At 39.8% G+C, this 24621-nt stretch overlaps 2 long non-coding RNA genes across 2 annotated transcripts in view; one reads left to right on the top strand and one right to left on the bottom strand.

Moving 5' to 3' along the window:
- The window catches only part of LOC135302200 (uncharacterized), a 71750-nt gene that overhangs the window by 26447 nt on the left and 20682 nt on the right, over window positions 1-24621 (top strand). The gene's annotated exons all lie outside the window — the stretch shown is intronic.
- Window positions 8981-24621, bottom strand: part of LOC135302208 (uncharacterized) — a 161632-nt gene continuing 145991 nt past the window's right edge. Inside the window, exon 3 of the long non-coding RNA XR_010363912.1 lies at window positions 8981-9825. This is a non-coding gene — a long non-coding RNA (uncharacterized LOC135302208). The remainder of the gene's footprint in view (window positions 9826-24621) is intronic.

The raw sequence follows: 24621 nt of genomic DNA, 5'->3' as shown, positions 1-24621 counted from the left end.
ACAGTCAAGATGTTCCTTCCTGGTGCAGTTGCAGGATCTGGTAAATAAAAGCAACAGACTTTTAGTGAAGGATTTTGGATTCTGGACCTCATGTCACTAACCCAGAGTTGACAATCCTCAGGTAAAGAAAGAACTTTATTCATTTATTTTGCCTGAGACAGATATATATGAGATGATTTATTTAGTTGTAAATAAAGAAAGGTGCTTAGTAAGTCATGTAAAGCCACAGCAGCCTCTCGTCACTTGTATCCTACACCACCACACTGATGCCCTTACCCTTTGCAGCCTGCACAGAAGGGAGGGCAACAAAGGGAGCAGTGTGGGTTGCCAGGTGCTCTCCTGGGGGAAAAATGAACCCACTGCCATGACAGTCAGGGATAAGGGGATTCCCATAGGCCATACTAATTCAGGGGCTGTGATTCAAGACTAATACCCTCAGTTAACATCCCGTGACAGAAAACAGATTTACCTTATGGTGTATGTTACAGTCTCCCACAGGGGGAAGCATGCTGTCCTCCAAACGCGCAAAAATAGAGAGCAAAAATCAAATTCCAGAGAGAAAAGGCCACTTTTGTGGCACTTTGCAGCAGCTTTTACAAAAGACAGGAGAGGGAAGTGCATCTACTTCTTAGCTGCCACGCTGACTGATGCCAGAGAAGTTCAGCAATGACAAGCATGCCATTATTTTCGTCCTGGAGGTCTGCAATGTCATGTGCTTGTGATCTGTCTTCAGCTGCTGGACTCAAACAAGTAGAATTGTCCAGGCAGCACTGCAGCAGCAGAGAAGCCCAGCTGTGCCAGGGCCATAAACAGAATAGTGTTTTCTGTTTAGTGCCCATCAGCAGGGAATTCATGTTATTTACTAATACTTCACCATATGCCAGGACTTCACTTGCCAGTTCATGAGCACCACCTTGTGCTTTCTGATTTAGATGGGTGGCCCACAGATGATGGGTGTGAAGGGCACCCCTCTTTATTAAAACCATCCTAAAAATTATATTTTTTAAATATATTTATACTTGGAAATGTGAGTAGTAGGGGCATTGCATGGTGGGGATACATGTGGCAAGTGGAGAATGCTCCAGGAGGTGCCTGACAAGGCGGCTCAACCAGCTGGTGTATGGACCACTTTGGTTGGTGCTGTGAGTACTCCTGATGTTTCACATGTGGTGTTGGCAGTCAGGAGAAGTCAGGCAAGCTGGGAATATAAATCACAGATCAAAACAGCATGGATGCTCAGTCCCCAAAACTGCTGCCTGAGGTGCAGTAGGTGTAGCACAGGAAAGGATGGTGTAGACACAGGCAGATGATGCCCCCAGAGGGCCTTGCTTTTAACTCTACTTGCACTTGGCCTTTCTGTTGTGGGAGCACAATACATATTCCAAAGCCAAAGATATGTCACAGAAAGGTCCTGGTTCCTCCCCCCTATCCCCAGTTTTAAGCTATGGTGACCTCAGAGAGCACGAGACTGTGTCTTTTATTTTTTTTTATCTTTGTGAAAGGAGTCTTGTTTGCTTGCTGGCCCTTGCACACCAAGGCACTGTTGTGTTACTTAAAATTGTAAATTATGTCTGTTTAAGAAAATGTCAGTGTTTTTTAAAACAGAATAACAGAACTGGAAAAGACTTGGCTGTGCTGTTTGTTACACGAGTTACAGGCAGGCAGAATGATGTATTCACCATTATGAGCAGATTCAAGGAGACTAATGACTGCTGCACAATATAGCTTCAGTTCTTCCAAGTAACATGATAGTTGTTTCTTTGCTTGCCAGCAAGATTATCTGAGCAATGTTAATGCTGGTGCTCTGACGTATAGGAGAACCACCAATATGGGGCTGTGCCCACCAACAATAACTGAAATGACCTTTCTATTAGGGGGAAAAAAAGAGACTTGTAAGATAAATTCAGATTTGATGGAGGAATTTGATTTCTCTGGCACCTGTCATTGTACATATGGATATTTCTTGTATGTTGCTCAGGAGTTCTGTAAAACAGTTACTCAGCTGTTGGATAGGACAAAGTTATAATGAGCATTTTTTGTTGACAGCTTCTAAAAGCATGCTAGGAGAATCTCTCCTACTATATAATACTGGTAAATGCTTGAAAACAATGTTGCTTTTAACATAGATACTCACTGCAAATCCCAGATCCTTTGAGAAAGAGAGTGAATTCAGAGAAGAAAAATATTCTGCTTCACCATTGACACCTGCTCTCAGAGAAATTCCTCTTTTCCCGTCCCAAATGGAGACTTACTGTTCCTCCAAATAACAATAGCACCAAAAAAAAAAAAACAAACCCAACAAAACAAAACAAAAAAAAAAAAGAAAGAAAAAAAAAGAAAAATGGAAGAAAAAAGCACCTGGATTTTTGCTGTCAGTGTTAATTTTATATGGAACAATATACAAACACAAAGGAACTTAGAGCAAGAAATGTTGTGCTTTGCAGTTTTTCATCAGGAAATGCCATGAGAAAATGGCCTGAACATGTGGACCATTTCCCTCTAGTTGCATAAGAGTCTGGCTTGGCTTTGATTCACCTTAGATATCCAGAAGAAATTAGAAGGGACTTTGACTGCACTGACTTTGTAGTGGCTGCTTGGTATATTTTTGTTTGTCCACTTGTTTTGAAATATTGCTCAATGCTTATACTCCCTTCCTCAGCAGAGGTGCTTCCTTTCCTGTGTTTTTTCACCAAACACTGAGGTTAAGCTCTGCTCTTCAGTGGTATCATTTTGGGAGCCCACAAGTGAGGCTTGAGCTACAAGAAAATGGAAAAGATTGTATTGACATATATGTTTTCTTACTAAATAAGGAGAAAAAACTAACAGCAGGCTTCAAACTGGATTTGTCTGTGTGGGCATACCATGCTTGACATGAAGCATGTTTACCAAATTTTTTTCCCATGAGAAACACAGTTTTCCTCATCTGACACCCAGGTTTCTCATCAGAGAAACTGGGATAATATGGTATTTCAGCCACTGCTATGGTGACTCAGAGCTCTGGCACCTCGAAGGTAACAAGTCTGAACTCTTATCGCCCTTTTGCCTTTTGCACCTGGGCCACCAAGGACTAAATTTTTTGGTTTTCTTTTTGTAGATCTAGTTTTTGAAAATTTAAGATTTTCAGAAGAGATTAAAGGTCCAATGCAAAGAATATTGAAGCCAAAGGGGTCTGATTTTCATTGAGTGACTAGTAGTTACTCTGGAAACTCAGACCAACTTTGAAGCCTGAGATTCAGACTAGGTGTCACTAAATATAGCTAAAAACTGACCACATATTTCTATTAAACTGACATTAATGGGTATAATGATATGATACATATTTCCTTAATATTCTTCCAAGCCAGGACAAATTCATCTCTGTGTCTGAGTTGTCAGCTTCTAGCTCACAAGTGAATGGGAGGATCTACGTCTGTTCTTCAGTGTATGACAGGTTTATAGAAATCCCTGAAAGTTCAGCTTTTGGATGCATTGCAAAAGAGGGGAAAATGTTTTCTTTCTCTGGCTAGCAGCCACCATCTAATTTTAGCTGCAGTCTTCAAAGGCTGTGGAATAGGCACTGCCTCTTCCCCAAAATATGATTTCCATGGCCTTGACACACATTGGACTAAGTTGTGATTCACTGCTAAATTTGCTTGCGTGCAGCTAAAGCCTGATTATCTTGGGTCTCAATTAAGCCAAAGCTCTTTAACTTGTTTTATTCTGCTAGGCCATATTAAAGAACAAAACAAAAATATTCAAATTAAATAAACAAACAAAACCCAACAAACCAAGCCAAACCAACAAACCATTTTACTACACCTTACTATTTAAAAAGAATTGAGTTAAGTTGGTAACAGTCCAGATGCTGAAGGAAAAGCTGTTAATGTTTCAAGAGAAGATGGTGTTCATGGATTCCTACAGTGCCAACACTTAAGCATGGAGTTCATGACGAAAAAGGGGAAAATAAGGTGCTATTTGTCTTTATTCATATTTTGGTGGATAGTTTCTGACATAATTGTATCTGTTTCTCTAAGTCCACTTCCCTGCACTATTTGGGTATATGCTACATGCCTGTGATGTGTAAGGTGCTCATATTAGTAATATCACACTGCTAAACAGCTGCTAGCTTCCCTCCCAGACAGGAGTGTATTGACAAGGGGAAAAAAGTCCTGATACTTCTCCATTGTTGTGTCTGAATATCCTCCCCTCTTCCACACCTGTATGTGCATGTGTGTATATACATATATATATATATATATACATTCTCTCATGTAGAGTGTATATATATATATATATACACACTCTCACACACACATATATATGTATGTATATTTACTCTCACACATAGTTTTCAGTAGGATTCGTGACAGATTAAAGGTTATTTTATAGGCATATTTATACTACTTCTTATGTACAAACAAGTTTTCTTAAACTCATGTTTGCAATCCTTGAAATAAAACTGAAGATTATAATGGAGACTGTGAACTTACATATTTAGAATTATTTTTAGACATAGCTGCATTTTTTCCCATCTCACATACTTTTTCATCTCGTAGCTCTTCAAAGTGTGCTGAACATACCAGCCTAGAAAAGCTAAAACATATTTCTCAGAGTAGGAGTGTCTTCTGCAATGTACAAAAATAAAAAAAGAAAAGAAAAGAAAAGAAAAGAAAAGAAAAGAAAAGAAAAGAAAAGAAAAGAAAAGAAAAGAAAAGAAAAGAAAAGAAAAGAAAAGAAAAGAAAAGAAAAGAAAAGAGCTGTGCCTCTTGTTTAGCATGGCCCTACTTCCCCCCATTTTGATTCTACTTCCATTTCTCACAGAGATCAAGTAGGGCATTCAGGTCTTTCATTTTAAATGTAGGAAGCAAATGGCTCATATCCCAGCAGCTGTCTTTTAGAGACTCATTTCTGCTCTGACCTTATTTTGTTGCCTCTGTTATTGGCATCAATCGTTGTTTAACAGAATGAGAAAGTTGCATAGTTAATTATTCTGCTTTCCAGTCCCCCTCTGTCTTCTAATAACAAAACATAGGATCAGACATCCATGCGAATGCTAACTTCATTCCTCAGCTAAAATACCATGCTTTATCTGGCTGAGGGTGGGATTTTCAAGGAAGCCTAAGAGGGTTAGGTGGCTGAATATCAGCCTTTTAACAGGCAGCTCATGTTAAAAAAAATCCAAAACCAAACAATTAAAAAATGACACTCTAAACCTCAAATCATGTGGAAATCTTCTGCTATCAGGAAAAAAAAGAAGAAGTCCTTTAAAGTCTGATATAAGTGCTTGACTAAACTCATGGACCCCCGGGGCCCTATTCAAATGGTTATACTGCATATAGACAGCCCAAGACTGCAAAAAGCCAATAAAAGGAATAGGACACAAGGGCTGGAGAAAAGGTTCATACTTGTTTTTCTAACCATTCCATTAAAAGCAATGAAAGTCTGTTTCTTTTCTCTTCACCTCCACTAATGACTCTTTTCCAAGTAGTTCATGGAGACTTTTAGAAAGGTTTCCTAGGAAAAAAAGAACCTGTATGGCAACTGTTGGAGCAAAAATTGATTTCCCCACTCCATCTGCCTGATTTCTGGTAGGTATATCTATAAAGAGATCAGAGAGAATGCTTGTGCCAGTCAAAACTTTTGAAAAACAGGTTTCAGATAAGTAAATATCAATTGATTCAAGTCAGGTGATCAGATGCTGACAGAGTTCACATGTGTTTGTAGTTTACTTTTATTTTTTGAGATGCATTGGCCTCAGCTCTAAGGGTGGAAAGTACATAAGGAATTTTAATTGCCACTCCTCAAAAATCACGTTCTTGAGCAAACCTGGCTTACTGGAGAGATTAATTTAATGTATAGACATAAAAACAAAACATAGATTTCCAAAGTTCTTCTTTGGAATATGCTTGTCAAGTAGATTTCAAAATTTTTATTCTTTCCATGCCAACATCCCACGGCTACCCCAGCAATCACACCACAGCTGAAAAAAACTAAGCATAAAAAGCCAGGCATAAGGCCAAAGAGTGATATATACCCACTAGACTGAATAGGAGGCAATGCAAAGTCATCCTGTCTGGTGGGAGTTTTGGAAAGGGCTAAGAGTTTAAGCAGGACGTGTGGTGTTCTTTAGTGACATAGGGGGAACTGCTGGGGATAAGGGGCAAAAAAGCTGGTTCCTTCTCGTTTTCCTTGACATACCTCTGGATCCCTGAGGAACTGGGGAACCAGGAACTGAAGTGACTCCTGGAGGCGGTGAGTCAGCAGCACAAAAGGCTGGAAATTGAGGAACTGCACTTGTGCTCCTGATCCTCTGAAAGACACCTTGCTGGACTCAGGAGCATTTAAAGCAGCTTTCTTCTCCTTTTATCCTGATATTCATATTTCCTCTGATCAATGGAAGACTTGTCTATATGCTTGTCTGGTCTATTTTCATGTCTGAACTAAGAATATTTTTTATATCATGAGCTGTTCTAAAAAGGAAACATATGGGCACTGCATAGCTCCTAATACTGTATGTTTTAAGATTAATGCCAGCCAACAGCAGCACAAGAAGACTGTGAGTCTTAAGAAGGTGGAAAGAAATCCTGCTCAGAAAGAAATTGCCTTGGTTTGGCTTGCTAGAAATCTCTCAAAAAGCTGATCTGGTAAAGAGGAATTTTACCAACCCTTGCATCCAAGTAAGCAGCAGCAGCAGCAGCTAATTTCTGCTTGCCTCTTTCTGGAGCAGTGACAGCTGCATGCAGGATAAGATCCGTGAAGCCCTTGCTGTGCTTTGGAGAAACACAATCACCCAGACTAAGAACATGTAAAAGCATTTCACTGGGCCTCAGCTCTACTGCCATTGTGTGAGGTAGAGAGACAGAAAAAAGACTGAGAAATTTGAGGAAGAACAGGGAAAGGCCATTCAGAGATGGAGGCAGGGGAATATCACAGAGTCATGTTCATCCATCTGCTCTTCCAGCTCGACCTGGAGTTGAACACCTCATATGGACCATGGAGGAGTCAGTGCCCCTGCATCTAATAGTGAGCAGGTGTTTCACTTTAAAGCTTCTCCCAGTTGGCAGCTGGGATTTTTATGAACAGATTACGAGCAGTTGTTTCACAGAAAGAAGGAAAACACTGAGCAGAGGCACAGGGACTGCCCTTGATGCTACCATTACCCTGCTGGCCCACCACATCCTCTGGTCTAAGTCACAGAGGCAGATGTGCACAACACTGACCTCTTTGTCCTGCCACCAGCACCTGACAGAGTGCTGGCAAACCTGAGCCTTAGCCCTTCCTCAGGGTTGGAAATGACTCCTAGGCCCCTCATAACGTCTTCTCCATCTGGCATTTCCCTCTCTTGCCTTGTTCCCCCATGGCTGTGTGTCACCCCCTCGGCCTACCTGTCTGTATGCACAGCTGAGAAACAGCTGTAGAGGTGGAAACACTGCAGCCAGATGCTGCTGACAGAGCAAGGAGAGGAAAATGAGAGCTGCTGAGCATCTGCCAAGACAGAAGCAACTCACACCAGCTTTATTAAAATGCCACAGTGAGAGCTATGTGAAAAAAATGTCATTTTAACCTTTTAGAAATGAGTCCTGTTAACATGGAAAACTCTGCTTCCTATAATTTATTCTTTCATCTAGAGTTATCTTTTCATTCATACCCATGTAATAATATTTTTTGGCAAATTTGCATTTTCTGGAGAACTCATCGGTCTTTAGCTGCAGTTGAATCTTGGGATGTTGGCCCCTGCTCCTGTTCCCTGGGATGGGAGTCTGGAAAACGTGAGGCCATCTTTCCAGACCCAGAGTTTTTGTCAGCTCTGTGGTCATGAAGTGATTCCACCGGTCTGCCTGGCTGCCCATTGTGAGCAGATGTGTGGCAATGTGAGCAAATAGGAGCTTGTGTGCATTGTGCCAACTTACACAACTGCATTTGCCTCAGGTGGGTATTGCAATCAGGGAAGCAAGCAGAGAGGACTGTCACCCTTCCTTTTAGCATGTTGCTAGGGTGGGATTTTTTCCATTCAGGTAGATTGATGAGTCAGAAGAAAGTAAGACAGGCTTAAGTCCACAGGAGCTGGAGCTAGCACATGTGAGGTTTACATTCAGCTTTGTCACTCACCTGCAAGGCCACTTCACGAGAAAAGAGTGTCATGTAAACAAAGGCAATTATTTGTTATGGAATATGTGATAGTATTACAAATGAGCTCAGCTGAGACACTTTAGGAATTAAATTAACAGAAATCAATGTTAACATGAGGACCAGGAGAGAAAATGAGAAACAGACAGCCCAGAGACCTGACTGGGTGTTTTGAGTGAATTCTTAGTGCATCTATTTGTTTTGGAAAAATTATTGCTAACTATTGTCTTTACTCATCTATAGTTGCTGCTATCACTGTTTCTATAGTCCATTTTCCTTCTAAGACTGTATGTATCATCAGTGTTCTCAATGATACATACATGGACACACATCTCTGTTTCCTGCATTTCACTAGGATATGCCATATATTGTTTTGCCATCTTCACTGGATCGTGATTTCTATAATTCCTGGGACAAAAAGTGTTGGTAGAACTTTTCTTCCAGCCTGGTAGACACCTGGTAGTGGTTTGTGGAGAGGCAAGCTCCAACATCAAGCTTGCTGTCGAGGTTGCAGAGACAGGCTCAGTGATGCATGGGAAGGCTGGGAAACTGCTGGCAGGTCCTTGGCTCCTGTTGGTTTTATATCTCAGTCTTCCAGGATGCAGTGCACTTCTTCTCTAGAGATTTATAGATTCAAAGTCTCACAGAATGGTTGGAATTGGAAGGGAACCTAAAGATCATCTAGTTCCAACACCCCCCTGCCATAAGCAGGGACATCTTCCCCTAGATCATGTTTCTCAGAGCCCCATTCAATCTGACTTTTAAAACTTAGAGCTTTGAGGTCCAGTATACCTTGTTTGTTTGGCTGGATGAACATGCAACAGCTTTTTAAAAAATTAAGAGAAAACACTTCTGATTCAGAGTTAAATTCCTGTTAAGTACAGAGATATTTATTATTATTTTTGCTAGTGTTATTTGCATTTTAGATTACACAACCCAATAACTCCATTTATCTGGCTAGACATTTAAAAATATCTTGTGCTAGCTATTTTACAATGCATAAAGATAGTTGCTGTTCCAAATAGCTTACATAAATTTCACACCCATAGCTCATTCAACAAACTTTCTGAAATCTTTCTGAAGAAAAACACTGTTGCTGTTGTAGGATCAATAATTTTCTAGGAATTGATGCTCAGTATGGAAGTTGTCTGTTTTTAAAGGTAGGGAACATAGTGCACATTTTCTTCCTTTTCCTATTTTTTTTTCTCATCTTTGCATTATTTTAAAAATTTGTTTCTGATGGTCTGTTTCTATTATGCTTATATCTTCCTCTCCATGACCACTATGTATTTAGTTCAATACAACACTATGTTTTCTTTTATACTCAGAGGAAAGACAGAGTATTTATGACAGGTGCAAAATGAGATGAAAACTGACAACATATGAAACACTTTAGTCATAGGAATGAAAAGTAAATCTTCTCACCCTTCAGGAAGTCACCCTCTTTCCCTTTCATTCAAAAGCTGCTGTGTGTCCTAGGAAGCAGGATTCATAGCTCTGTCTTCTCAGTTTTGTCAGGTGGTTTTGGAAAGGAGATTGTATTAATCAGCCAATGGGCTTGGAGGGGAGGCAGCAAGAAACATGGTTTTGCTCCCAGAATTTTCTCCTTCATTCACTTTGACCTCTAGTTTTCTGGATTTGGCTTCTCAGTTGATGGCTACCAGCTGTGTAGGACTTCCTGCGCCATCTTGCTTCTGTGTGTTGTTTCTACAGGGAAATCTGGTGAGGACAGAAAGTGATAAGCAATCTGTAGAGGTCCCTTCAGACAGTAGCCCCCCGAAAAGGCTTTCTAGACTCAAATTAAAAAATTGGCCCTGAGAAAGAGTAAAACAGTAGTACAATGTTTTTATAGCTTTGCTGAAGGGGCAATTCAGATTCCTATTAAGATTATTATCCAAGGAAAGAACACCAAAATCTGTTCAGACTAGATTAAACAGAAGAGAATATTTCACAGAAAAGTGATAATTTAAGCATGCAATATCTCTATATATAAGGAAAGCACTATCCTGGTAATTAAAGCTAGCTAATTTTTTGGGGGAAGTCCCCTTTTCGCATCCAGGTCCCCTTGCACTGTCCTCCCATCCAAAACCACAACAGAAGGTGAGATGTCTCGGAATAAAGGGCCCACATTTATATATGGTTTTATATTCTTTTGTGGTACTAATGAAACTTTAGATTATTGTAATGGTATGTATCCTTGTGTGTTGTTAGAGAAATACTTATAAAAGTTACATAAATGTATAGATAATTTATACAGATTACAGAAATAGTTGCTATCCAGGCTCAAACCTAGGGAAGACTTTGAAGATAACAAGAACAAGGCTATATCTGTGCAAGACATTTTGCTTTATGAATACCCAAAAGGAAAGCAAAGGTAAAGGAAAAAGGAGACATGCAAAAACTAGAATCAAGTCAGAATGAAACAGGTTTTAAAAGATTCCATAAATTTAGACATGAAGCACTCAAGGGAAGAGATTTTTCTCCTGAACAGCTCTGCAAAATACCACTTGACATCCCACCTCCCTTTCAACATTACATCAATAAATTAAATTAGCCTAAAGCAAGACATGTTAAATCAAATACTTCAATATTTAGGATTTTACAGAAAAAGAGTGACTCTTCCATACATTTGCCTACCAGCCTTCAGTTCAGCTCCTGGATTTCTGGGTGAGACCACTCAGGATTCAGGGATAGGAGGGGAATTTTTGAGACTAATGTTGTTTACTGTTGAGCTATATCTGTGGAAAAGTACTGATGGATTTTGAAACATGAATAAAGACAACAAAATGGGGAACTCAAAGACATGGTTTTTTATATCCTTCAACTGAAATGGTGTGTCTTCCTGCAACACTGGTGATCCACAGCTCCTATAGATGTCATTGTCACAGTTTCCCTTCCTTCCCTCACATGAGATTTTTCCTCCTCAGATTAACTAATTGTTATAGCTTAAAGGTAAATATACAGATGTATATTTACCTATATACACCTAATCAACCCACTTATAGTCATCACCATTAAGAGCTTGCAGTGTCTTTTTCTTGAGAATCTGATGACAGTACGTTAAGAGCTTATAGTAAATGCTGACTTTGTAGTACCAGGCAATTCATGTATCCATCACAGTGTAAAAGACTTGGCCTTCTGAATAACTCGGCCTACGTATGCCAGACCCATCTAACTGATACAAAAATTATGAGTAATAACAATGTATGATTTTTTGGTTATTCTCAATAAATGTGTTAACCACTACCTCTCGATATTCTCGTTTGACTTAGTTTTATTTTGAAGCCTGTAATAAAAGTTGGCAAAAGCTGAAGTGGGCAATCAGTTTTACTGTTTCAAGTACAATGCTAGGTGATGTCCCCAAAATAATATATGAAATCTTGCTCTTTAAAACCAGTTGAAACTAATTGCACTTGAACTATGCAGGAAATTTGTGAACATCTGCTGTTTAATGAAAGAGAACATCTAGTGATTTCTGAACCCTAGTGCTCAGTCTTCACTTGAAGAGCCCTGCTGAAACAGAGAAAATTGCACAGCACTTTTAAATGCAGAAGTAGGGAATTACAATATATTAGTATTCCAGGGCTTTATGTACCTATAAGCCTAGACATATGTTCAGCACATCCCAAGCAAAGTGTTCATTGGTTTTTTTTCTGTTTTGAGACAGGGCTGTTTCAAAGGACAATTTTATCCAATTGTTAATTTATCTATGCAAACTTTAATAGAACTAACTATGTCTCATATCTTCTTTTTTTTTTTCTCTTGCACAACACTGTATATGCACAATATGTGCTTTTTAGGTCATTCTGCAGCAAGAAATATTCAAATAGATACTGATGTGACATATATGACTTTTACTTCAAAAGATTTTTCCAGAAAAAGAGAAAAAAAAAATAAAGCAAACTCTAATAATCCTCACACAGCTCACATTTGTAGGCCAACAGTAATCGTCAGATCTAAACAATGCAGACTTAAACCTCTGGTTCTTATTTGCATTAGAGACACTGAACTGGAAAAAGTGTAGGGTGAAGAAAAAAAGAAGGAATGAAATGTGTCTGTCTCAGAATGATGAGATAAAATTCAAGAACCTCACTCTTGTTTAAAAATAATTTTATAGAGAAAATATTTCTCTGGCTTTTGTCACACTACCATGAAGAATGTGTTATTCATAAGAAGCCTGTTGCAAACTATTTTGCTATTGAATATGTGGCTTCAATGTCATAGGACTAGGACTTTAAGACCAGGACCACCTAGGAATCCAGAGGAGGATTTCTAATCCAACCAGCTCAAAACAGAAAATGGTAAGTTCAAGACTGTTTCATCTTCCTTTTTTTTTTTCCTTACCACCAACTTTTTCTTTCTCTGTCCTGAATCAAAAGTGCTATTCAGCCTGCAGCCATATGTGAGCAATCACAGCTTGACACAGGGTACTAATAACACCTACTCCAGCCATCTACTCTTAAATTGGAGCACTGCCATTGATGTGTGCTGGCGATGGCTCTGGCTTATGTAAACTGCACTTGGGAAGCAGTGGGCACCACAGGGGAAGGAGAAGGAGCAGGAGCCCTGCACTCAAGGCCAGCAGCAGCACCAGGCCCCAGCAAATGGAGCACGGCCATCTGAAAATGGAGCAGGGTCAGAGATCACTCCTCAGCCTCATTTCGTAAGTGGCCCTAATGTGCTCCCTAAGTATAGATCAGCAAAGAGAGTCTGAGTCAGGCTTCAGATTAACATTTGTTTTCATTTTTCGGTGCCTTCAGAACACATAGGGGTCATTGAACTGTTCATGCTGGCACTATTTTGCATTCATGGTCTGGAGGAAAATAAAGTCCTAACCTCTGACCTTTCATTAGAGTAGAGCACACAGGAGGTTAGAGGTTGGGAGTAAAAAAGTGTTATTCTCCCTCAAAAATAAGTGGCTCCTGTTCATGCTGCAGGTCTGGCTTGTCATTAGCACAGTAATTGTCATTGGCACACTATTTGCTAATAGGTAAAGTTATAATATACTGTGGTACGGTGAAGTACCACAGAAGATTAGTTTTTTTTCAAGCATAACTGCAGTAGCCCTTTCCTCTGAGTTTTTTATATTCTTTGAGAAGAACAGCAGCATGGACTTTCAGGATGAGGGTCCCTGCTGAGATGGGTCTCAAGTCCAAGGCATTAAAAGTTTTAGTTTTGCTAATGACTCCAGTATCGCTCAATATTTCATTCTCAAATTATTTTTGCTTTATTTATGTTAACCACTTCCTGGGATTTTTTTCTTTTTCTATCTTTTTTCTCTCCCCAAGAAAAATAGGTTGTTTTTGCAACTCAGATGCATGTGCTTCCTCTGAGGAAACATGTATTTTTCCTGGTTTTCACCCAGCATTATTAAAATAAATACCATCCATAAAGTCCAGTAGTTCACTGACGTACTGAAATGAGGGAGTGGGCTTGTGACAGACAGACAAACCAGCAGACAGACAGAAGCAGCTTCAGAACACTTTGTGTGCACTACCCGTACCACCTGAGTATTTCAACGAAAGGCCTGATTTTCCACTGCTTTTCCCAGTCTAGTAATTGGTACCGATGTAAACTGATGATAAACTGCAGCTCCTGGCTCAAGCCATGTGATATACTTGCTCTTTCCATGGCTCAAACGGATGCACGCCGTGCCAGACAGCATGAAGGACAGGAGCAGACCGACAGGCCAATGAAACAGCTGTGCGTCTCAGACCTCTCCTATGAACGAGCAGGAAAACTAAACCCACATCCCAAAAATATTTCAGCGCCTGAGGCTGGCAAGGCTAGCTCTGGAAAGGACTCTACTTCTGAAACTACCCCCCCCGGGGCTCACCAGCTCCCTGCTCCTCCCCTCCCCAGTGAGAGCCTTCTGGGCCAGAAAAAGCAAATTCATTCTCCTCTGTACCTGGTTGTAGTTAGACATTTAGGCACAGCTCCAAGGAGACCAGGGCAGATATCCAGGGAAATTTAAACCTGCAGCATGCTGCTAGAAATCTTTTGCCAAAATGAATCTTGACTAAAACCCATCAGGATGCCATTCCTGATGGCTCCTGTAATATTTCGGAGTTGTTTCATGAAGAGCAGGAGTGTGTTTGTGAGGTTGGTTTGGTTTTGTGGGAGTTCAAGACCCCTATGAATTAGGTAGAAACACATAAGTTGTGTTTGAAAAAAAGGATATTTGGATGGATCCAGAGCTGTAACCTCCTGCCAAGCTCTTTAGAGGTACAGAGATCCGTGCATGTTTACCTGGACTTAGTTGTACCTCCCTTCTTCTACTGATGCAGTTATATTGAGTAATCAATAGGTCTCACCCTTGGTACATATTTTCAAGAAGCCATTCAGCATAGTTTAAAGACCCATGGCATTTGTTGTATAAATTAGCTGTTGTTACATTTAGGATATTCCAATTTTAAAATTTATTTTTTTTTTCCATTTAAATATCTACATTGTGTTTTTTAATTATATAATATTGTTTCCTTCCCTCTTTTAGTGGCCAAAGTAATAAGCCAATAGAAAAGAAATTTTAAAATCCATATCTGGGTGTAACATGAAAATGTCACTCTGTTATGGTCACACTGCTATATTGTGCAATAAGGAATGAAATCAAACAAGTGTGATTTATGTAACTATTCCCACTGAGAACTGTGAATTTTAAACTCAGAGATTAAATTCTCTGATGTAATTGATAAAGTCTGCAGTTGAGTTACAGCACAGCTCAAATTTTTTGAGGGTGAATGAGGTAGGAAGTATTTTATTCTGTGGATTTTTTGGGGAACTTGAACCTGCATGGATTTGTGTGAAATAATCATGAAAGATTTGTAGAAACCTTCACTGAGAAATTAGCTTTGTATTATACAAATATTTGAAATTAAGTTTCCTCTCCCAGCTATTTCCTGAGCTGTAATGGAAAACAGAGGAGAACTGGAGCAGGCTGAGATGTGTTTGCATAGGTATTTTGAGCAGATAATCCACAGCACAATTCCAGTACCTAAGCAAATAATGGGGAAAATTGTGAGTATTGTAACTGAGTGCCAATTGTAAAATTGTTTGTGTGCACCAAGGAGTTATTCCTAGCCTTTACCCTGAGTTACCTGAGGATATAACTGAGATACTGCTCAGCTCAGTGCCAGTATGGGACTTCCCAGAGCAAATTTCTGAGGCTGCATGGATATTAACAGAGTTTAACTTACTGTTGTCATATCTTTCTAAATACTCTGGAGCCACAGACCTGTAGGTATGAAGAGGTATAAGAAGTTGATATTCATGAAAAATGCATGGTGCAAAGTGAAAAGCAAACTGTGCAGCTGTGTAAGGAGGAACATTACATAATTTTGCCTCTGGAGGAAGAAATGTGCAAGGAAGATACAGATAAATGCCTATCAATAAGCACTGCCACTGGCTAATTCCTACCCTTAGTACACCTATTCTGTGCCAGCTTTTCTTTCCTGCTTTTTACTTGTGGTAATCATCTAGATGAACTTAAGAAGCAACACAATTGTTACACTCTATAAAATTATGTAGTCTTGGTGTTAAATCGCATGAATACAATTTTTTCCAAGGTCTGACCTCACTATTAAAACACGAGACATGCTCCTAATTGAGTTTCCAAAAACACTTTCTTGAAGTCAGCTGGTTCCTTAGAGGGAGTTTATGTTAGGAAAGGCTTTTCTGAATCACACCTGGTAGAGAACCATAATTAGCCTTTTCATTATTTACAGAGGGCAAATATGCACCTAACAAATTTGGATCTGTGGCTGAAAGAAGCTGGATGTGGGATCATATCCTGGGCTAAAGAACCCACTGTTTCTTTGAGACATTATGTTTACTGTGAGAACACAGACAGCTATCACAGGTCAACCTGAGTTATGCAAATATGGCTGTAAGAAAGGCAGAACATCCACATCTCTTTTTAAGGAAAAGAGAAATGTCAGAGGGCTTTCTTTTTCCTTACAGGAAAGGAAAACCCTGAAATTTGAGGCAAATTTAAAATATTTGTCTTTATGAAAATGAAACTTCATTTCTTTAAGAACAAAAATGTGTGCTGATTTAGCTATTTAAAAATACCTAGTAATTTACAAAGTATTAATATATTAAAAAAATTATGTAGGCACCTTGCTTTTCAATAATAGTGGTTGTAAAAAAATGCTGAAGATGGTGTTTCCCTACACACTTGAGTGTATTTGCTGCCTGTTGATACATCTCTGTAATAGGAAATAACAATTAAATCTTGAAAAGAGAGAGCAAGACTGGTGGTGGCTTCTACATGAAAAAAGAACTCATTGCTTTCAAAGAGAAACCCAGTGAGCTTGCAGCTCTATAATACAGATAAGGAAAGCTCAATTCCAGAAGCAAAGATGAACATAGGTATCCTTTCTCAAGAGAGAATTTCTCTCTACTTGAGCCCAGACACTGCCTCCTCTAGTCCTTGTCTGGGTCCAGCAACCTTTTGACACACTCTGGCCTAATTTTAAAACTATATCCTATTTTATTCCTTTTCTCTGAATGATAAGGAACCATTGGACTGTTAGTTACAAAAAGATGCTTGTGTGCTTCAGAATTAGTCAGGTCATCCACACTTGCACAGGCTGTCAACCTCACAGAGTTTCCAGGAATAAACCATTCCTCAAGTCTAGTCAGGATCTCATGTCTGTAACAGCCAGAAACTTAGACTCAAGTTTCTATTTTAAAAACTGCATTTTACAACATGTCTGCCATATTTTATCCTACCTTACTGGCCCAGATCTTTGCCCCAGCCCTAATCTCACTATAGATGCAAAAAATTTTGGAAATGTAGCAAGTTTGAAAAACAAATATTTTCCTTGGAAATTATGGAGGGTGAGGGGATGGAAGGAGATATTCATACAAAATATCCATTTAGGGAAAAATTCCAGTACCATTGTAAACATTACTTTAAACATTCTTTGACTGTTCATTCTGAGACAGAGTATTGGGCATTAAAGACTCCTTTTTTTCTTCCTCCAATTTTTCCCTACCAGACCCAAGTTAAAAAAAAAACCCTCCCAACATTAATTTTTTCTGTATGCATTTCCAGGATTTTTTTTTCCCAGGCCCTGAAGTTTCTAAACATGTTTTAGACCCTGAATTTGAAAGCATGTAGGTTGTATGACATGTGAAAGTCTGAGTCACTTGAGGGAGTGGTTGTATTCACAGCGTACTAAATCTGCTTGAATAAAACCCTTTCTTCCTGTGGAAATGTGGGAAGAGCTCTCCCAGACAGTTTCAGGCCTGGAAAAAGTCTGGTATGGCCAAAAAAGTTTGGTGTGTTCCTGGTTTTCCCCACCCAATTCTTTCAGTTTTTCTCTTGGTAGGTGCTGTTTCATCCTCCCTACTTTCTTGCACTTAGGCTTAGACCATCTCAGCTCCAAGATCTGAGCAAGGCTCCAGATGTGATAGGGAGTTATTTATCATGGGGCTCTTGGCTTGCTGTTCAGTAACAAGGCTCTGCAGATGGGAGGTATTTGGGTAATGTGGAGGAGTATCGTGGTTGGGATTCATGCATGCATTCATACCTGCACCCAGCTGAATGTACCCAGGGAGCACAGCTCACGCAAGCTGTGAGGTTTTTCTGTCAGGTTTTTCTTTACCTGCTATTTAGGGCTCAGCTGTGTTTTCCTTAACATCTCCCCAAGTTGCCAGTCTAAGCCTTTACCTGATGAGTGATAGCCCTGATTTATGCAGCTGGGATGTGGATTCCTGCTGCTGTTCCTGCTGCCTGAATGTTTCTCAGTGTTCTCAGGGGTTCATTATAAGGAAGAGATACAGGATGGAACCTGTCAGCCTGTGGGCATGGTCTGTGCTGCAAGCCATAATGCATGTGGCACTCTGGAAGTTGCCACACTGGCAGTGTGAAGGCTCCTCTTCCCTACTCTGGTGTACTTGCACACAAATACACACACAGACATTTACAGGAACTGGTAGTCAGCCCTATAGATAAGGGAGAGGAAATGTGGGTAAGAATAAATATTCTGTATGTGGCAGAGTGCAGCTTGAGCTACAACATACTTAAATATTTCAAGCATTCTAACACTTCCTGCAAAACAAGGAAAATGTAGAATCTGAAAGTGGTTTCTATGTCTGTCTTTAATTCATATATTATTTTGTGTTTTTACTAAATCAGTGTTTCTACTCCTCCAAAGCCAAATTGCTTCATTGGTTCAAGATTTCTAAAAGCCCAGTATTATAACTGCATTAGAGAAGAGTGAAAAAATAATGACAAACTACCTTCAAAACCTTGTATGATGTTTTGAATGAGTACAGATCTATCTTTCTTGCCTACTCTCCTTTACTGCAGTGTTTACACATTTTGCCGGGAGACACGTGGGCTGATAAGGCAGCATGACCAGGGCTTTGGTGTGCAGCCTGGCCACCAGGACAGCTGGCTGGAGAAGTGCACCCACGGCTGGGCAGCAGCAGCATGTTCTGAGGGATGATGGGTCAGCTCAGAGCTTCGGGGTGGCTCTTGGGCTCTCGCCAGCACCTCGTAGGATGCTATAATTGGCTATAGTATTTCATCAGGGTGACAAACAAACCATTTGACCAGCAAGGAAGCTCTTTGTTGCCCTCTGGAGGGACAGGAATCGGGTTCATCAAATATTGAGAAGAAAAAGGGGAAAATGAGAGGATAAAAATAAAAAAGATGGTTCAAAGAGTTTAGAAAAAAAGACATATCCTTGGCAGCAAATGTTGATACCTTTCAGGTTTCTTAAGAGCCCTTCCTTTGTTCAGTGATTTATACACCTGGCTGTATTTTAAAGAGATGACATGTTTAATGCTTTAAGAAGTTAAGGGGTTTCTTCTCAAGAAAAAGTGAAGCACGTGTCCTTTTTATCATTACTTTTTGTTTTTTCTGGAGGAGATAGTGTAGTGTTTGCTGAAGATTGGTTACATGTATGTGTCCAAAATATATTGGTTACATGTATGTGTCCATTATTAAGTTGTTCACAATTGCTTAATTTCTGCTGCCCAAATAAAGATACTTGATCTTGTGAAAACAGAGCAGACAAGAAAAAACAACCACGACTTCTTAAAAAGGCAATAATGTCTGGAGGGAGGCTATAAGAAGGTTCTGATCCATTTTTCTCAAAGGATCATTAGAAACACAAAATATTTTATTCTGCTGCGTTATACTTATTTTTAAATTGCAAAGCAGCTGAATTAACTAAAAGGTAGAAGGAAAATCATTAAGTACAAAGCAAAAATAGAACCAGATCTCCATTAGCAAAGTGCCTTTCTCTGCTGTCTCAGCTTTTCAAGGGTGATGAGATGACAGCTTCTTGTTTAAGTTTTCACAGATTTCTTTATAGGCATGTAACCCATGAACTTGTGACTGAGATATATACATTATACATGCATTCATAAATGAACATCGATCAGGTTTTGGAATACTTAAGGATGAACTCATGCTTCTTAGGTTCCTTGAATATTAACACCATCTTCTATATATATTCAAAATTCTATATATTCCAATGTACCTTATGCTTTACAGGATATTTCTGGCTTTTGCCTTCTGAAGACCTCAGAATCATAGATTCTATGCTGAATAAGGAGATCACATGTCTATATTTGGGAGCTGGAGTAGAGATTTTACTTTGATTAATACATCAGATTAATAAATATTTTCTAAGTAATTTTATCCTGAAACATGAGGAAAAAATATGATAAACAGAGGGGAATAAACCTTTACCATCAGCCTTTCATTTTTTTGTCTGATCCTACACCCCGGCAGCTGACAACAGAGCTGCCATTGCCTTTGGTGGATTTCCCAGGAGAGTAGAAAAGAGATGCCAAGGCTTTTAGGTTTGTATTTTGGTTTTATGACATCTTTCAATGGATGATGAGGCTGAAAATGCTACAGTGTTCACTGTAGCTGTCTAGGCTGAAGGGACACCTGTCCCCTGTGCTCTCTCACACTATCAGTGCTCAAACTGGTCTGCCCAAAGTATCTCTCCTTTCCCACACACATTAAATGGTTCTCCCAGTCCTGCCTTGAGCAAACCCTTCGAGGTGGTTCCTTTTTCCCTGAAGGAGCTGGAGATGGGATGGAAGCCTGGCAGGCTGCTGCTTTGAGGGAGTTGGGGGAGCTGTGTGTCTGTTTGGCAGAGACTGCACTGCCAGCAGCCACCACCCTTTATCTCTGCACTGGGTTGCGAGTGAGAGGAGCTGAGCCATCTGGGTGGCACCTGCATCCTGAGCGGCTTTCGCTGGACTCTTCTGGGAGAAGAGAGCAGGCCACGTGGAAGTGCGTTACTGGCTGGATCTGGCACTTTGGCTGCTGGTCAGTACTGGTGTGTAAGAATGGCTGGCTGGCTCAGAACACAGTACCCCACAGGGCAGTGTCCTGTCTCTGGAGGTAGCTGAGGTCACACGTGTCAGGAAGGATACAAGAGCAGGCATGGGGTAGCCACGTATTTCTATTGCTCCTGCCTCGCATGGCTCAGGGATGTCCTGCAACTGCAACCATGCCTCTGTGCTCCAAAGTCTTTTGTTAGCTTTTCTCCTGTTGTCTTGTCTAATCACTTCTTGGAACTCTACAAGCTTTGGCAACAGCAACATCCTGTGGTAATCAATTTCCATAGTGTAATGGGTTAAAAAAAGGTACTTCCTCTTTTTTTTTTTTTGTTTTAAACCTAACACCTGCTAATTTCATTTGAGTCTCCTAGCTCTGGTGTTGTGACAGGCTCAATCCCCCTGCACTTTCTCTGTGGTGTTCTTGATTACACAGACCTCTGCATAGGTCTCTTTTCATTATTAACTCTTCCTTTTAGGAAAGCTGCTCTTTGCCAGGTTCTACAGGCCTTGAAAATGTTTTTAGCCTCACTGATACAGAGAATGATTGATGCTTTAAATATTCATCAGGTGTTGCAACGTCTCCTAAATACAGCCTTCTTTTTCTCTTTAGCAATTTAATCTCATTGTATTCCAGGTGGCATCAGTTGCAAGTCTGTTCCTGTCTTGAGCTTACTGCTGGCAGATTACAAATACATAACAATCACACAGGATGTTTTACAGATATGACTCAATATGAGCACCTATGTGATCTGTCACTATGGTAGTTAATTTCTCCTACATTTAGCTGATCCTTGGTCAAAATAACTGAATTAACATGAAAAAATAACCTTTTTGTATTTTTAATATGTGAAATAACTTCAGAAATGAATATGCAGAAAGTTGCCATTTCATTCAGTATCCAAGTTTAGTGTCATCTGTGTTTTAAATTAATAAAATATACAGGTCTGTAAGCAATAGGGAGAGGCAGACTTGATAAATTACTGGTTATGAAAGGTGAATAAAAATACAGCGACCTACAGAACTGTAGCAGAGGCTTACTTGGTGGGGGAAGGGAGCTGAGCTTTTGACTGGCTCCTTCTCTTCTGCTTGAAACTGCTGCTCAGTCCCTAAAGTTGCCAGCTTGTCTGTTTGATGGCTTGGCAGGGCTCTGCTGGGAAATGTGCAAATTGCAGCTTGTGGGAACAGGGGAAAAACACAGAAACAAGACTAATGTGGAAGAAGAGCATCTAACCTCACAAAATCAGTTTTTAACCTGGAACTGCCAGGCCTGGTTAAGGAGAAGGATTGGTTTCTTGTAACTTTAATCACATTTGAAGTAGTTAGCCTATTAAGCCTTGTTTATTCCATGATTCTATTAGCAGCTTTGATCCATGTCTGCAGCTCTTCCCCACATTAGAGGATGTATAATGTGTGGCTGCACAAAAAGAAATGGGAGGAAACCTTTTGCCTGGCCCTGCAATAAAATAGCTGCCTTGTGTGTGGTTCAGGGAGGCTGATGAAGCACTGCCCTATCCTGAGCATACATGCCCCTGGGAAATGACAGCAATCTCTGGGAAAGAGGGTCGACAGAGGAAGTAAACATTGCGTGGCTGGATATGGCAGTCACACCTCTTAAATAACCATCCTGGAAGAACTAATCTCAGTAAGCCAGTGGTTAGTAAAACAGTGTAATTCTGGGTTTGGTTGGGCCAGAAATACTGCAAGAACAGGAACATATAAGATATTTTGATACTTCTACTGTCCCTTTCAGTCAAAGCCTGGCAGAGCAGAGGCATGGGAATCTGCAAAAGAAACCAGACTGAACTTTTGATCTTAAAAAAAAAAAAAATTATGTCATTTTCTTAATCCAAACCCACAGGCTTCAACTTTATGAGGACACTCATGTTTTTCCTTTTTTCTGTGGTTAGACACCCATGATAGAATTTAAGAATTATGCTTGTGCTTAGACAAGTTACAATTTAATACCCATTAAATACTCTGTAGATGGTTATAAAAAGTACTCTGAATTCAAATTGCCTTGTTTCATGGTGAATATATTTATTTTCATTTTTCCTTCAATCACTCAACAGTCTGAAGTCTTTTACAGCTATGCAAATGACTGTTTTGCTGTTTCCTTCAAAGTTTTGCCAGAGACAGGCAATTCAACTGCCAGCCATTCCTCCTGTTTAATGCAAGTACTGAGACATAAGCACAGGTCTGGAGTAGTTGCAGCTCCTTTACCAGAGTCTGCTCTAACTTGCAGAGCAGATTTGGTTGTGGCAACTTGGACACCCCCTTGACACTGGAGATCAAGAACAGGTTTTATGGGGTGAGAGCTGTATCAGAACCAGGATTCTCTTCCACGTGTCCTTCTGACAAAGAGCTAACATACAATTTCATAGTTAATGAAGAAACATTTTGAAATTGGGCTTTAAAGTGGGTAGGAGCTGATTCTGATACTCAGGAGTCTGCAGTTCTGCTTCTCAGTTGTCTCACCTGTAATGGGGGTGAATAATACCTATCACCCAAAGGTACAAAGTCTTTACTGACTAAAGACCTTCCCATCCTGAGACTGCTACTCTCCCTCTTGGGTTCTGTCCCATCTACAACTCTTCCACAAAGTTGTGAGTCTGCTGACAAGAGAAATCAATTCTTATGTCTTGGGAAGCAGTCCACAGTACTCTCTATCTCTTCTGTCAACAAATTCAAGAATGACCTTAAAGCACTAGGCATTCATCTCTGTGTTGTCCTTCAGATCTTTGCCTTGCTTACTCCTTGCTCTCCTTTTTTCCCTTGCGCCATTTCCATGATTTTTATCTCCAGCAGCCAGTTCTTGTTTTTGTTGGTGGTGGGTTTTTTGTTTGTTAGTTTGTTTTTTGTTTTTTGGGTTTTTTTTATTATTTTTTTTTATTATTATTTTTGTTTTGGTGGGTTTTCTGCGGGGTGGCGGGGGGGGGTGGGGGGGGAGGGTGGTTTCTTTTGTTTTTTCTTTGTTTATTTAATTACTCCTGAGCTGTAGATTCACAGGTGACATTAAAAGCCTGGGAGCTAACACATCAAGTTGACAAAGAAAAGCTGGATCCATGAGACCAGAGTGGATACAATAGTATCAGAATATAGACAGAAAGCCTACTTCATCTAATTCTTTCCTTAAAGCAAGACTTAACCCAAGGTAGACCCTTCAACTCCAGCAGATGTTAATTTGTTCTTGAAAGGCTCTACTGAGCCTACTCTACTCACAGAATTCCTGTGTGGTTCAGCCCTTCCTGCCCTCATGACTAGAATTTTTTGGTAGTACTGTTCATACAAAGAAAATTGTGCTTCATTTTAGTTGACTTGAACAACTGATCACCATCTGCTTTACAACACTTCTTTTCTACATCTATGATGATTTTCCATCTGCTGTACTCCTACCTAGATCATGTCTGTATTCAAAAGATGTTGTAGAGAATATTGATGTAATTTTCCTTGTAAAAGCAGCATTATAAAAAATCTTTAGCAAGCAGCTGCCACTGTGTGCATTGGTGAGGATGTTGAGTGTGTAGGTGGTGGAAGTGGATATGAAAGTGTCTAATATTTGCAGAGTTTCTGTGTATGTATTTATCTTTGAGGACCCAAGAGAATTTTTTTTTAAATAATGCTTCCTTATAAAAAATCTAATTCAAAGAACTAGTTGTCTAGATCTGAATTTGGTCAATGTTTCATCTCTTGAAAAATTTTGTCCCTATATTGTGTAAGAATTGGTTAATTTTACTATGGCTGTATTGACATGTAACACCTCACCTTAAGAAAACAAGTCTACTGTCATAAAGGTGATGACATGCTCATACTAAATCTGATTGTAAAAAACATCACACTGTTTTGGGAATGCAACTGGATAAAGACCTGAGCAGCCTGGTCTAGCCCTACACCTGACTTCAATTTGGGTAGAAAGTTGGATTAGAGACACCCAAAGTCTCTTCCAGCCTGAACAAGTTTGACCTTATGGTGCTGTGACTCTCAGACATGAAACCAGGACAGAGACAAATAAGACATAAAAGCAAAGTTTTCTAAAAGCAAGTTTAGTAAACATCTCCTGAGTCATAGCTGTTCACTCATAGCACTCATTTTCTTCTGTGGAATTAGTCAGAAGAGCAATCCACTACAGATTTTCCCCCAAATACTAATCCATTTGATACTCATGATATTTTTCTTAAAATAACATTTAATTTGTCTTAAGTGCCT

This window comes from Passer domesticus, chromosome 1, assembly GCF_036417665.1.
Source record: "Passer domesticus isolate bPasDom1 chromosome 1, bPasDom1.hap1, whole genome shotgun sequence".
In the NCBI taxonomy this organism is placed as follows: domain Eukaryota; kingdom Metazoa; phylum Chordata; class Aves; order Passeriformes; family Passeridae; genus Passer; species Passer domesticus.
The sequence above is the reverse complement of the archived record's forward strand: the minus strand, read 5'-3'. Positions and strand labels throughout refer to the sequence as shown.